Source organism: Hyla sarda, unplaced genomic scaffold (genome assembly GCF_029499605.1).
Source record: "Hyla sarda isolate aHylSar1 unplaced genomic scaffold, aHylSar1.hap1 scaffold_1793, whole genome shotgun sequence".
NCBI lineage: Eukaryota > Metazoa > Chordata > Amphibia > Anura > Hylidae > Hyla > Hyla sarda.
Genome location: NW_026608438.1, coordinates 51927 through 67772, shown reverse-complemented (window position 1 = coordinate 67772; position 15846 = coordinate 51927). Strand labels below are relative to the sequence as shown.

General features: G+C 50.7%; 6 pseudogenes; all 6 read right to left on the bottom strand.

Moving 5' to 3' along the window:
- Nucleotides 1-214: 214 nt before the first annotated feature.
- On the bottom strand, nucleotides 215-334 carry LOC130313943 (5S ribosomal RNA; annotated as a pseudogene).
- Nucleotides 335-1810: 1476 nt separating this feature from the next.
- On the bottom strand, nucleotides 1811-1930 carry LOC130313941 (5S ribosomal RNA; annotated as a pseudogene).
- A 1058-nt stretch (nucleotides 1931-2988) lies between these two features.
- On the bottom strand, nucleotides 2989-3108 carry LOC130313942 (5S ribosomal RNA; annotated as a pseudogene).
- A 3433-nt stretch (nucleotides 3109-6541) lies between these two features.
- Nucleotides 6542-6661, bottom strand: LOC130313945 (5S ribosomal RNA; annotated as a pseudogene).
- Nucleotides 6662-12323: 5662 nt separating this feature from the next.
- Nucleotides 12324-12443, bottom strand: LOC130313921 (5S ribosomal RNA; annotated as a pseudogene).
- Nucleotides 12444-12922: 479 nt separating this feature from the next.
- LOC130313933 (5S ribosomal RNA) lies at nucleotides 12923-13042 on the bottom strand (annotated as a pseudogene).
- Between the last annotated feature and the right edge of the window lie 2804 nt (nucleotides 13043-15846).

Sequence of the window (15846 nt, the reverse complement as noted above, 5' to 3'; positions counted from 1 at the left end):
GGCGGCAACAGAGCAAAATGTCAATAGCACCTTGGATTGCCAGCCAGTCTCCCATGCCCGTACTTGCCGGGCAGCAGTCTGCGATCTGACAAGAACAGGCGCATTCAGCTTAGGATAGCCGTAGACGGCTTCACACCCTGTATACTGTGGATTTAAGCATCAATAAATCCTTTTCGAAATCGGAGCAAAGTATCTACAGAGCTACAGAGCAAAATGTCAACAACACCTGAGATTCCCAGCCAGTCTCCCATGCTGGTACATACCAGGCCCTAAGCTGGGTAGCAGTCTGCGATCTGACGAGAGCAGGCGCGTTCAGCTTAGAATGGCCGTTGACAGCTTTACGGCAATTATACTGTGCATTTAAGCATCAATAAATCCTTTTCCGAATCGGAGCGGAACGGAAGGCGGCAACAGAGCAAAATGTCAACGGCAGCCGGGATTCCCAGCCAGTGTCCCATGCCGGTACTTACCGGGCCCTAAGATCTGTACCAGTCTGCGATCTGACGAGAGCAGGCGCGTTAAGCTTAGGATGGCCGTCGACAGCTTCACACCTTGTATACTGTGGATTTAAGCATCAATAAATATTTTTTTTTAATCGGAGAGGAAGGCGGCAACAGAGCAAAATGTCAATAGCACCTTGGATTGCCAGCCAGTCTCCCATGCCTGTACTTGCCGGGCAGCAGTCTGCGATCTGACAAGAACAGGCGCATTCAGCTTAGGATAGCCGTAGACGGCTTCACACCCTGTATATTGTGGATTTAAGCATCAATAAATCCTTTTCGGAATCGGAGCAAAATGTCTACAGAGCTACAGAGCAAAATGTCAACAACACCTGAGATTCCCAGCCAGTCTCCCATGCTGGTACTTACCAGGCCCTAAGCTGGGTAAAAGTCTGCGATCTGACGAGAGCAGGCGCGTTAAGCTTAGGATGGCCGTCGACAGCTTCACACCTTGTATACTGTGGATTTAAGCATCAATAAATTATTTTCGGAATCGGAGCGGAAGGCAGCAATAGAGCAAAATGTCAACGGCAACCGGGATTCCCAGCCAGTCTCCCATGCCAGTACTTACCGGGCCCTAAGCTGGGTAGCAGTCTGCGATCTGACGAGAGTAGGCGCGTTCAGCTTAGGATGGCCGTTGACATCTTCACGCCTTGTATATTGTGGATTTAAGCATCAATAAATATTTTTATTAATAGGAGAGGAAGGCGGCAACATAGCAAAATGTCAATAGCACCTTGGATTGCCAGCCAGTCTCCCGTGCCGGTATCTCCCGGGCAGCAGTCTGCGATCTGAGGAGAGCAGACCCGTTCAGCTTAGGATGGCCGTTGACAGCTTCACACCCTGTATATTGTGGATTTAAGCATCAATAAATCCTTTTCCGAATCGGAGCGGAAGGCGGCAACAGATTAAAATGTCAACTGCACCCGGGATTCCAGCCAGTCTCCCATGCTGGTACTTACCAGGCCCTAAGCTGGGTAGCAGTCTGTGATCTGACGAGAGCAGGCGCGTTCAGCTTAGGATGGTCGTTGACAGCTTCACACTTTGTATACTGTGGATTTAAGCATCAATAAATAATTTTCGGAATCGGAGCAGAAACAGAGCAAAATGTCAACTGCACCCAGGATTCCCAGCCAGACTCCCATGCTGGTACTTACCAGGCCCGAAGCTGGGTAGCAGTCTGCGATCTGACGAGAACAGGCACATTCAGCTTAGGATGGCCGTAGACATCTTCACACCCTGTATACTGTGGATTTAAGCATCAATAAATCCTTTTCGGAATCGGAGCAGAAGGCGGCAACAGAGCAAAATGTCAACGACACCTGGGATTCCCAGTCAGTCTCCCATGCTGGTACTTACCGGGCCCTAAGCTGGGTAGCAGTCTGCAATCTGACGAGAGCAGGCGCGTTCAGCTTAGGATGGCCGTTGACAGCTTCTCGCCCTTTATACTGTGCATTTAAGCATCAAGAAATCCTTTTCGGAATCGGAACGGAAGGCGGCAACAGAGCAAAATGTCAACGGCAGCCAGGATTCCCAGCCAGTGTCCCATGCCGGTACTTACCGGGCCCCAAGATCTGTACCAGTCTGCGATCTGACGAGAGCAGGCACGTTCAGCTTAGGATGGCCATTGACAGCTTCATGCTTTTTATACTGTGCATTTAAGCATCAATAAATCCTTTTCGGAATCGGAACGGAAGGCGGCAACTGCACCCGGGATTCCCAGCCAGTCTCCCATGCCGGTACTTACTGGGCCCTAAGCTGCGTAGCAGTCTGCGATCTGACGAGAGCAGGCGCGTTCAGCTTAGGATGGCCGTTGACATCTTCACGCCTTGTATACTGTGGATTTAAGCATCAATAAATATTTTTTTTAATCGGAGAGGAAGGCGGCAACAGAGCAAAATGTCAATAGCACCTTGGATTGCCAGCCAGTCTCCCATGCCCGTACTTGCCGGCCAGCAGTCTGCGATCTGACGAGAGCAGGCGAATTCAGCTTAGGATGGCCGTTGACAGCTTCACACTTTGTATACTGTGCATTTAAACATCAATAAATCCTTTTCGGAATCGGAACGGAAGGCGGCAACAGAGCAAAATGTCAACGGCAGCCGGGATTCCCAGCCAGTGTCCCATGCCGGTACTTACCGGGCCCTAAGATCTGTACCAGTCTGCGATCTGACGAGAGCAGGCGCGTTAAGCTTAGGATGGCCGTCGACAGCTTCACACCTTGTATACTGTGGATTTAAGCATCAATAAATATTTTGTTTAATCGGAGAGGAAGGCGGCAACAGAGCAAAATGTCAATAGCACCTTGGATTGCCAGCCAGTCTCCCATGCCCGTACTTGCCGGGCAGCAGTCTGCGATCTGACAAGAACAGGCGCATTCAGCTTAGGATAGCCGTAGACGGCTTCACACCCTGTATACTGTGGATTTAAGCATCAATAAATCCTTTTCGAAATCGGAGCAAAATGTCTACAGAGCTACAGAGCAAAATGTCAACAACACCTGAGATTCCCAGCCAGTCTCCCATGCTGGTACATACCAGGCCCTAAGCTGGGTAGCAGTCTGCGATCTGACGAGAGCAGGCGCGTTCAGCTTAGAATGGCCGTTGACAGCTTCACGGCAATTATACTGTGCATTTAAGCATCAATAAATCCTTTTCCGAATCGGAGCGGAACGGAAGGCGGCAACAGAGCAAAATGTCAACGGCAGCCGGGATTCCCAGCCAGTGTCCCATGCCGGTACTTACCGGGCCCTAAGATCTGTACCAGTCTGCGATCTGACGAGAGCAGGCGCGTTAAGCTTAGGATGGCCGTCGACAGCTTCACACCTTGTATACTGTGGATTTAAGCATCAATAAATATTTTTTTTTAATCGGAGAGGAAGGCGGCAACAGAGCAAAATGACAATAGCACCTTGGATTGCCAGCCAGCCTCCCATGCCCGTACTTGCCGGGCAGCAGTCTGCGATCTGACAAGAACAGGCGCATTCAGCTTAGGATAGCCGTAGACGGCTTCACACCCTGTATATTGTGGATTTAAGCATCAATAAATCCTTTTCGGAATCGGATCAAAATGTCTACAGAGCTACAGAGCAAAATGTCAACAACACCTGAGATTCCCAGCCAGTCTCCCATGCTGGTACTTACCAGGCCCTAAGCTGGGTAAAAGTCTGCGATCTGACGAGAGCAGGCGCGTTAAGCTTAGGATGGCCGTCGACAGCTTCACACCTTGTATACTGTGGATTTAAGCATCAATAAATTATTTTCGGAATCGGAGCTGAAGGCAGCAATAGAGCAAAATGTCAACGGCAACCGGGATTCCCAGCCAGTCTCCCATGCCATTACTTACCGGGCCCTAAGCTGGGTAGCAGTCTGCGATCTGACGAGAGTAGGCGCGTTCAGCTTAGGATGGCCGTTGACATCTTCACGCCTTGTATATTGTGGATTTAAGCATCAATAAATATTTTTATTAATAGGAGAGGAAGGCGGCAACATAGCAAAATGTCAATAGCACCTTGGATTGCCAGCCAGTCTCCCATGCCGGTATCTCCCGGGCAGCAGTCTGCGATCTGAGGAAAGCAGACCCGTTCAGCTTAGGATGGCTGTTGACAGCTACACACCCTGTATATTGTGGATTTAAGCATCAATAAATCCTTTTCCGAATCGGAGCGGAAGGCGGCAACAGATTAAAATGTCAACTGCACCCGGGATTCCAGCCAGTCTCCCATGCTGGTACTTACCAGCCTCTAAGCTGGGTAGCAGTCTGCGATCTGACGAGAGCAGGCGCGTTCAGCTTAGGATGGCCGTTGACAGCTTCATACTTTGTATACTGTGGATTTAAGCATCAATAAATAATTTTCGGAATCGGAGCAGAAACAGAGCAAAATGTCAACTGCACCCGGGATTCCAGCCAGTCTCCCATGCTGGTACTTACCAGGCCCGAAGCTAGGTAGTAGTCTGCGATCTGGCGAGAACAGGCACATTCAGCTTAGGATGGCCGTAGACATCTTCACACCCTGTATACTGTGGATTTAAGCATCAATAAATGCTTTTCGGAATCGGAGCGGAAGGCGGCAACAGAGCAAAATGTCAACGACACCTGGGATTCCCAGTCAGTCTCCCATGCTGGTATTTACCGGGCCCTAAGCTGGGTTGCAGTCTGCGATCTGACGAGAGCAGGCGCGTTCAGCTTAGGATGGCCGTTGACAGCTTCACGCCCTTTATACTGTGCATTTAAGCATCAATAAATCCTTTTCGGAATCAGAACGGAAGGCGGCAACAGAGCAAAATGTCAACAGCAGCCAGGATTCCCAGCCAGTACTTACCGGGCCCCAAGATCTGTACCAGTCTGTGATCTGACAAGAGCAGGCGCGTTCAGCTTAGGATGGCCATTGACAGCTTCATGCTTTTTATACTGTGCATTTAAGCATCAATAAATCCTTTTCGGAATCTGAACGGAAGGCGGCAACAGAGCAAAATGTCAACTGCACCCGGGATTCCCAGCCAGTCTCCCATGCCGATACTTACTGGGCCCTAAGCTGCGTAGCAGTCTGCGATCTGACGAGAGCAGGCGCGTTCAGCTGAGGATGGCCGTTGACATCTTCACGCCTTGTATACTGTGGATTTAAGCATCAATAAATATTTTTTTTAATCGGAGAGGAAGGCGGCAACAGAGCAAAATGTCAATAGCACCTTGGATTGCCAGCCAGTCTCCCATGCCCGTACTTGCCGGGCAGCAGTCTGCGATCTGACAAGAACAGGCGCATTCAGCTTAGGATAGCCGTAGACGGCTTCACACCCTGTATACTGTGGATTTAAGCATCAATAAATCCTTTTCGAAATCGGAGCAAAATGTCAACAACACCTGAGATTCCCAGCCAGTCTCCCATGCTGGTACTTACTGGGCCCTAAGCTGGGTAGCATTCTGCAATCTGACGAGAGCAGGCGCGTTCAGCTTAGGATGGCCGTTGACAGCTTCACACTTTGTATACTGTGCATTTAAGCATCAATAAATCCTTTTCGGAATCGGAACGGAAGGCGGCAACAGAGCAAAATGGCAACGGCAGCCGGGATTCCCAGCCAGTGTCCCATGCCGGTACTTACCGGGCCCTAAGATCTGTACCAGTCTGCGATCTGACGAGAGCAGGAGCGTTAAGCTTAGGATGGTCGTCGACAGCTTCACACCTTGTATACTGTGGATTTAAGCATCAATAAATTATTTTCGAATCGGAACGGAAGGCGGCAACAGAGCAAAATGTCAACTGCATCCGGGATTCCCAGCCAGTCTCCCATGCCGGTACTTACTGGGCCCTAAGCTGGGTAGCAGTCTGCGATCTGACGAGAGCAGGCGCGTTCAGCTTAGGATGGCCGTTGACATCTTCACGCCTTGTATATTGTGGATTTAAGCATCAATAAATATTTTTATTAATCGGAGAGGAAGGCGGCAACAGAGCAAAATGTCAATGGCACCTTGGATTGCCAGCCAGTCTCCCATGCCGGTAACTGCCGGGCAGCAGTCTGCGGTCTGAGGAGAGCAGGCACGTTCAGGCTTAGGATGGCCGTTGACAGCTTCACACCCTGTATATTGTGGATTTAAGCATCAATAAATCCTTTTCCGAATCGGAACGGAAGGCGGCAACAGATTAAAATGTCAACTGCACCCGGGATTCCCAGCCAGTCTCCCATGCTGCTACTTACCAGGCCCTAAGCTGGGTAGCAGTCTGCGATCTGACAAGAGCAGGCGCGTTCAGCTTAGGATGGCCGTTGACAGTTTCACACTTTGTATACTGTGGATTTAAGCATCAATAAATAATTTTCGGAATCGGAGGAGAAACAGAGCAAAATGTCAACTGCACCCGGGATTCCCAGCCAGTCTCCCATGCTGGTACTTACCAGGCCCGAAGCTGGGTAGCAGTTTGCGATCTGACGAGAACAGGCGCATTCAGCTTAGGATGGCCTTAGACATCTTCACACCCTGTATACTGTGGATTTAAGCATCAATAAATCCTTTTTGGAATCGGAGCGGAAGACGGCAACAGAGCAAAATGTCAACGACACCTGGGATTCCCAGCCAGTCTCCCATGCTGGTACTTACCGGGCCCTAAGCTGAGTAGCAGTCTGCGATCTGACGAGAGCAGGCGCGTTCAGCTTAGGATGGCCGTTGACAGCTTCTCGCCCTTTATACTGTGCATTTAAGCATCAATAAATCCTTTTCGGAATCGGAACGGAAGGCGGCAACAGAGCAAAAGGGCAACGGCAGCCGGGATTCCCAGCCAGTGTCCCATGCCGGTACTTACCGGGCCCTAAGATCTGTACCAGTCTGCGATCTGACGAGAGCAGGCGCGTTAAGCTTAGGATGGCCGTCGACAGCTTCACACCTTGTATACTGTGGATTTAAGCATCAATAAATTATTTTCGGAATCGGAGCGGAAGGCAGCAATAGAGCAAAATGTCAACGGCACCCGGGATTCCCAGCCAGTCTCCCATGCCAGTACTTACCGGGCCCTAAGTTGGGTAGCAGTCTGCGATCTGACGAGAGCAGGCACGTTCAGCTTAGGATGGCCATTGACATCTTTACGCCTTGTATATTGTGGATTTAAGCATCAATAAATATTTTTATTATTCGGAGAAGAAGGCGGCAACAGAGCAAAATGTCAATGGCACCTTGGATTGCCAGCCAGTCTCCCATGCCTGTATCTGCCGGGCAGCAGTCTGCGATCTGAGGAGAGCAGGCACGTTCAGGCTTAGGATGGCCGTTGACAGCTTCACAGCCTGTATATTGTGGATTTAAGCATCAATAAATCCTTTTCTGAATCGGAGCGGAAGGTGGCAACAGATTAAAATGGCAACTGCACTCGGGATTCCCAGCCAGTCTCCCATGCTGGTACTTACCAGGCCTGAAGCTGGGTAGCAGTCTGCGATCTGACGAGAACAGGCGCATTCAGTTTAGGATGGCCGTAGACATCTTCACACCCTGTATACTGTGGATTTAAGCATCAATAAATCCTTTTCGGAATCGGAGCGGAATGCGTCAACAGAGCAAGATGTCAACAGCAACTGGGATTCCCAGCCAGTCTCCCATGCCGGTACTTACTGGGCCCTAAGCTGGGTAGCAGTCTGTGATCTGACGAGAGCAGGCGCGTTAAGCTTAGGATGGCCATTGACAGCTTCATGTTTTTTATACTGTGCATTTAAGCATCAATAAATCCTTTTCGGAATCGGAACAGAAGGCGGCAACAGAGCAAAATGTCAACTGCACCCGGGATTCCCAGCCAGTCTCCCATGCCGGTACTTACTGGGCCCTAAGCTGGGTAGCAGTCTGCGATCTGACGAGAGCAGGTGCGTTCAGCTTAGGATGGCCGTTGACATCTTTACGCCTTGTATATTGTGGATTTAAGCATCAATAAATATTTTTATTAATCGGAGAGCAAGGCGGCAACAGAGCAAAATGTCAATGGCACCTTGGATTGCCAGCCAGTCTCCCATGCCGGTATCTGCCGGGCAGCGGTCTGCGATCTGAGGAGAGCAGGCACGTTCAGGCTTAGGATGGCCGTTGACAGCTTCACACCCTGTATATTGTGGATTTAAGCATCAATAAATCCTTTTCCGAATCGGAGCGGAAGGCGGCAACAGAGCAAAATGTCAACGGCAGCCGGGATTCCCAGCCAGTGTCCCATGCCGGTACTTACCGGGCCCTAAGATCTGTACCAGTCTGCGATCTGACGAGAGCAGGCGCGTTAAGCTTAGGATGGCCGTCGTCAGCTTCACACCTTGTATACTGTTGATTTAAGCATCAATAAATTATTTTCGGAATCGGAGCGGAAGGCAGCAATAGAGCAAAATGTCAACGGCACCCGGGATTCCCAGCCAGTCTCCCATGCTAGTACTTACCGGGCAGCAGTCTGCGATCTGACAAGAACAGGCGCATTCAGCTTAGGATAGCCGTAGATGGCTTCACACCCTGTATACTGTGGATTTAAGCATCAATAAATCCTTTTCGGAATCGGAGCAAAATGTCTACAGAGCTACAGAGCAAAACGTCAACAACACCTGAGATTCCCAGCCAGTCTCCCATGCTGGTACTTACCAGGCCCTAAGCTGGGTAGCAGTCTACGATCTGACGAGAGCAGGCGCATTCAGCTTAGGATGGCCATTGACAGCTTCACGCCCTTTATACTGTGCATTTAAGCATCAATAAATCCTTTTCGGAATCGGAGAGGAAGGCGGCAACAGAGCAAAATGTCAATAGCACCTTGGATTGCCAGCAAGTCTCCCATGCCCGTACTTGCCGGGCAGCAGTCTGCGATCTGACAAGAACAGGCACATTCAGCTTAGGATAGCCGTAGACGGCTTCACACCCTGTATACTGTGGATTTAAGCATCAATAAATCCTTTTCGGAATCGGAGCGGAAGGCGGCTACAGAGCAAAATGTCAACAACACCTGGAATTCCCAGCCAGTCTCCCATGCTGGTAATTACCGGGCCCTAAGCTGGGTAGCAGTCTGCAATCTGACGAGAGCATGCGCGTTCAGCTTAGGATGGCCGTTGACGGCTTCACGCCCTTTATACTGTGCATTTAAGCATCAATAAATCCTTTTCGGAATCGGAACGGAAGGCGGCAACAGAGCAAAATGTCAACGGCAGCCGGGATTCCCAGCCAGTGTCCCATGCCGGTACTTACCGGGCCCTAAGATCTGTACCAGTCTGCGATCTGACGAGAGCAGGCGCGTTAAGCTTAGGATGGCCGTCGACAGCTTCACACCTTGTATACTGTGGGTTTAAGCATCAATAAATTATTTTCGGAATCGGAGCGGAAGGCAGCAATAGAGCAAAATGTCAACGGCACCCGGGATTCCCAGCCAGTCTCCCATGCCAGTACTTACCAAGCCCTAAGCTGGGTAGCAGTTTGCGATCTGACGAGAGCAGGCGCGTTCAGCTAAGAATGGCCATTGACAACTTCACGCCTTGTATACTGTGGATTTAAGCATCAATAAATATTTTTTTTAATCGGAGAGGAAGGCGGCAACAGAGCAAAATGTCAATAGCACCTTGGATTGCCAGCCAGTCTCCCATGCCCGTACTTGCCAGGCAGCAGTCTGCGATCTGACAAGAACAGGCGCATTCAGCTTAGGATAGCCGTAGATGGCTTCACACCCTGTATACTGTGGATTTAAGCATCAATAAATCCTTTTCGGAATCGGAACAAAATGTCTACAGAGCTACAGAGCAAAATGTCAACAACACCTGAGATTCCCAGCCAGTCTCCCATGCTGGTACTTACCGGGGCCTAAGCTGGGTAGCAGTCTGCGATCTGACGAGAGCAGGCGCGTTCAGCATAGGATGGCCGTTGACAGCTTCACGCCCTTTATACTGTGCATTTAAGCATCAATAAATCCTTTTCGGAATCGGAGAGGAAGGGGGCAACAGAGCAAAATGTCAATAGCACCTTGGATTGCCAGCCAGTCTCCCATGTCGGTACTTGCCGGGCAGCAGTCTGCGATCTGACAAGAACAGGCACATTCAGCTTAGGATAGCCGTAGACGGCTTCACACCCTGTATACTGTGGATTTAAGCATCAATAAATCCTTTTCGGAATCGGAGCGGAAGGCGGCTACAGAGCAAAATGTCAACAACACCTGGGATTCCCAGCCAGTCTCCCATGCTGGTACTTACCGGGCCCTAAACTGGGTAGCAGTCTGCGATCTGACAAAAGCAGGCGCGTTCAGCTTAGGATGGCCGTTGACAGCTTCACGCCCTTTATACTGTGCATTTAAGCATCAATAAATCCTTTTCCGAATCGGAGCGGAAGGCGGCAACAGATTAAAATGTCAACTGAACCCGGGATTCTCAGCCAGTCTCCCATGCTGGTACTTACCTGGCCCTAAGCTGGGTATCAGTCTGCGATCTGACAAGAGCAGCCGCGTTCATCTTAGGATGGCCGTTGACAGCTTCACATTTTGTATACTGTGCATTTAAGCATCAATAAATCCTTTTCGGAATCGGAACGGAAGGCGGCAACAGAGCAAAATGTCAACGGCAGCCGGGATTCCCAGCCAGTGTCCCATGCCGGTACTTACCGGGCCCTAAGATCTGTACCAGTCTGCGATCTGACGAGAGCAGGCGCGTTAAGCTTAGGATGGCCGTCGACAGCTTCACACCTTGTATACTGTGGATTTAAGCATCAATAAATTATTTTCGGAATCGGAGCGGAAGGCAGCAATAGAGCAAAATGTCAACGGCACCCGGGATTCCCAGCCAGTCTCCCATGCCAATACTTACCGGGCCCTTAGCTGGGTAGCAGTCTGCGATCTGACGAGAACAGGCGCGTTCAGCTTAGGATGGCCGTTGACAGCTTCATGTTTTTTATACTGTGCATTTAAGCATCAATAAATCCTTTTCGGAATCGGAACGGAAGGCGGCAACAGAGCAAAATGTCAACTGCACCCGGGATTCCCAGCCAGTCTCCCATGCCGGTACTTACTGGGCCCTAAGCTGCGTAGCAGTCTGCGATCTGACGAGAGCAGGCGCGTTCAGCTTAGGATGGCCGTTGACATCTTCACGCCTTGTATACTGTGGATTTAAGCATCAATAAATATTTTTTTTAATCGGAGAGGAAGGCGGCAACAGAGCAAAATGTCAATAGCACCTTGGATTGCCAGCCAGTCTCCCATGCCCGTACTTGCCGGGCAGCAGTCTGCGATCTGACAAGAACAGGCGCATTCAGCTTAGGATAGCCGTAGACGGCTTCACACCCTGTATACTGTGGATTTAAGCATCAATAAATCCTTTTCGGAATCGGAGCAAAATGTCTACAGAGCTACAGAGCAAAATGTCAACAACAGCTGAGATTTCCAGCCAGTCTCCCATGCTGGTACTTACCGGGCCCTAAGCTGGGTAGCAGTCTGCGCTCTGACGAGAGCAGGCGCGTTAAGCTTAGGATGGCCTCTGACAGCTTCATGCCCTTTATACTGTGAATTTAAGCATCAATAAATCCTTTTCCGAATTGGAGCGGAAGGCGGCAACAGATTAAAATGTCAACTGCACCCGGGATTTCCAGCCAGTCTCCCCTGCTGGTACTTACCAGGCCCTAAGCTGGGTAGCAGTCTGCGATCTGACGAGAGCAGGCACGTTCAGCTTACGATGGCCGTTGACAGCTTCACACTTTGTATACTGTGCATTTAAGCATCAATAAATCCTTTTCGGAATCGGAACGGAAGGCGGCAACAGAGCAAAATGTCAACGGCAGCCGGGATTCCCAGCCAGTGTCCCATGTCGGTACTTACCGGGCCCTAAGATCTGTACCAGTCTGTGATCTGACGAGAGCAGGCGCGCTAAGCTTAGGATGGCCGTCGACAGCTTCACACCTTGTATACTGTGGATTTAAGCATCAATAAATTCTTTTCGGAATCGGAGCGGAAGGCAGCAATAGAGCAAAATGTCAACGGCAACCGGGATTCCCAGCCAGTCTCCCATGCCAGTACTTACCGGGCCCTAAGCTGAGTAGCAGTCTGTGATCTGATGAGAGCAGGCGCGTTCAGCTTAGGATGGCCATTAACAGCTTCATGATTTTTATACTGTGCATTTAAGCATCAATAAATCCTTTTCGGAATCGGAACGGAAGGCGGCAACAGAGCAAAATGTCAATAGCACCTTGGATTGCCAGCCAGTCTCCCATGCCCGTACTTGCCGGGCAGCAGTCTGCGATCTGACGAGAACAGGCACATTCAGCTTAGGACAGCCGTAGACGGCTTCACACCCTGTATACTGTGGATTTAAGCATCAATAAATCCTTTTCGGAATCGGAGCGGAAGGCGGCTACTGAGCAAAATGTCAACAACACCTGGGATTCCCAGGCAGTCTCCCATGTTGGTACTTACCGGGCCCTAAGCTGGGTAGCAGTCTGCGATCTGACGAGAGCAGGCGCGTTCAGCTTAGGATGGCCGTTGACAGCTTCACACTTTGTATACTGTGAATTTAAGAATCAATAAATAATTTTCGGAATCGGAACAGAAACAAAGCAAAATGTCAACTGCACACGGGATTCCCAGCCAGTCTCCCACGCTGGTACTTACCGGGCCCGAAGCTGGGTAGCAGTCTGCGATCTGACGAGAACAGGCGCGTTCAGCTTAGGATGGCCGTTGACAGCTTCTCGCCCTTTATACTGTGCATTTAAGCATCAATAAATCCTTTTCGGAATCGGAACGGAAGGCGGCAACAGAGCAAAATGTCAACGGCAGCCGGGATTCCCAGCCAGTGTCCCATGCCGGTACTTACCGGGCCCTAAGATCTGTACCAGTCTGCGATCTGTCGAGAGCAGGCGCGTTAAGCTTAGGATGGCCGTCGACAGCTTCACACCTTGTATACTGTGGATTTAAGCATCAATAAATTATTTTCGGAATCGGATCGGAAGGCAGCAATAGAGCAAAATGTCAACAGCACCCGGGATTCCCAGCCAGTCTCCCATGCCAGTACTTACCGGGCCCTAAGCTGGGTAGCAGTCTGCGATCTGACGAGAGCAGGCGCGTTCAGCTTAGGATGGCCGTTGACAGCTTCTCGCCCTTTATACTGTGCATTTAAGCATCAATAAATCCTTTTCGGAATCGGAGAGGAAGGCGGCAACAGAGCAAAATGTCAATAGCACCTTGGATTGCCAGCCAGTCTCCCATGCCTGTACTTGTCGGGCAGCAGTCTGCGATCTGACAAGAACAGGCACATTCAGCTTAGCATAGCCGTAGACGGCTTCACACCCTGTATACTGTAGATTTAAGCATCAATAAATCCTTTTCGTAATCGGAGCGGAAGGCGGCTACAGAGCAAAATGTCAACAACACCTGGGATTCCCAGCCAGCCTCCCATGCTGGTACTTACCGGGCCCTAAGCTGTGTAGCAGTCTGCAATCTGACGAGAGCAGGCGCGTTCAGCTTAGGATGGCCGTTGACAGCTTCACGCCCTTTATACTGTGCATTTAAGCATCAATAAATCCTTTTCCGAATCGGAGCGGAAGGCGGCAACAGATTAAAATGACAACTGCACCCGGGATTCCCAGCCAGTCTCCCATGCTGGTACTTACCGGGCCCTAAGCTGGGTATCAGTCTGCAATCTGACGAGAGCAGGCGCATTCAGCTTAGGATGGTCATTGACAGCTTCATGATTTTTATACTGTGCATTTAAGCATCAATAAATCCTTTTCGGAATCGGAGCGGAAGGCGGCAACAGAGCAAAATGTCAACGACACCTGGGATTCCCAGCCAGACTCCCATGCTGGTACTTACCGGGCCCTAAGCTGGGTAGCAGTCTGCGACCTGACGAGAGCAGGCACGTTCAGCTTAGGATGGCCGTTGACAGCTTCTCGCCCTTTATACTGTGCATTTAAGCATCAATAAATCCTTTTCGGAATCGGAACGGAAGGCGGCAACAGAGTAAAATGTCAACGGCAGCCGGGATTCCCAGCCAGTGTCCCATGCCGGTACTTACCGGGCCCTAAGATCTGTACCAGACTGCGATCTGACGAGAGCAGGCGCGTTAAGCTTAGGATGGCCGTCTACAGCTTCACACCTTGTATACTGTGGATTTAAGCATCAATAAATTCTTTTCGGAATCGGAGTGGAAGGCAGCAATAGAGCAAAATGTCAACGGCACCCGGGATTCCCAGCCAGTCTCCCATGCCAGTACTTACCGGGCCCTAAGCTGTGTAGCAGTCTGCGATCTGACGAGAGGAGGAGCGATCAGCTTAGGATGGCCGTTGACAGCTTCACACTTTGTATACTGTGCATTTAAGCATCAATAAATCCTTTTCGGAATCGGAACGGAAGACGGCAATAGAGCAAATTGTCAACGGCAACCAGGATTCCCAGCCAGTCTCTCATGCCAGTACTTACCGGGCCCTAAGCTGGGTAGCAGTCTGCGATCCGACGAGAGCAGGCGCGTTCAGCTTAGGATGGCCATTGACAGCTTCGTGCTTTTTATACTGTGCATTTAAGCATCAATAAATCCTTTTCGGAATCGGAACAGAAGGCGGCAACAGAGCAAAATGTCAACTGCACCCGGGATTCCCAGCCAGTCTCCCATGCCGGTACTTACTGGGCCCTAAGCTGGGTAGCAGTCTGCGATCTGACGAGAGCAGGCGCGTTCAGCTTAGGATGGCCGTTGACAGCTTCTCGCCCTTTATACTGTGGATTTAAGCATCAATAAATCCCGACCCGACCCGACCGCCCGGTAATTTCGCATGATCCCGGCTGTCACAGACAGCCAGGACCATGCTAACGTATAGGAGCGAGGTGGCAAGCCGGCCACCTCCTCCGATCCCCTGCGATTCTTCGGTTAGTTAACCGACCAATCGCAGGAGGGGGGGCGGTTACTTCCTCCCGTCCTGCCCGGCCCCTTGAAGTCCGGAGAGGACGGGAGGAAGACCGGAGGACGTGGCGGGGGACGGGGGAGTGCTGGGGACCGGCCCCGGTACTTACCTCGTCCCTGAAGACCCGGATCCTGGCGGCGGAGACGGCGGCGGCGGCGACAGGTGAGTAGATCTTCAGCCGCGGTCGGGCCCTTTACAGCAATGCACGTCGCCGTAAAGCGACATGCATTGCTGTAAAGGGACCCTGTAAACTACAACTCCCAGCATGCCCAGAAAGCCCTTGGCGTCTGGGCATGCTGGGAGTTGCAGTTTTGCAACATCTGGAGGTCCACAGTTTGGAGACCACTGTGCCCTTCCAGATGTTGCAAAACTACACATCCTCAGCATGCCCTTACTGTCCAGGCATGCTGGGAGTTGTAGTTCTGCAACATCTGGCCCTTCAGATGTTGCAGAACTACAACTCCCAGCATGCCTGGACAGTTTTGGCATACTGGGAGTTGTAGTTTTGCAACATCTGGAAGGGCACAGATTGGGAACCACTATTAGTGGTCTGCAAACTGTAGTCCTCCAGATGTTGCAAAACTACAACTCCAAGCATGCTGGGAGTTGTAGTTCGGCAACAGCTAGCTCTAAAGATATTGCCGAACTACTACTCCCAGCATGCCTGAGAATGCTGGGAGTTGTGGTTTTGCAACAACAGGAGGCACACTGGTTGGGAAACATTGTCTGTTTCCTAACTCAGTGTTTCCCAACCCGTGTGCCTCCATCTGTTGCAAAACTATAACTACCAGCATGCACTGATGGACTGTGCATGCTGGGAGTTGTGGTTTTGCAACAGCTGGAGGTCCCCCCCCCCCCACTGTGAATGTACAGGATACATTCACATGGGCAGGGGGCTTACAGTGAGTATCAGGCTGCAAGTTTGCGATGCAGCAAATTTTGCGCGGCAGCTCAAACTCGCTGTAATCCCCCGCCCATGTGACTGTACCCTAAAAAC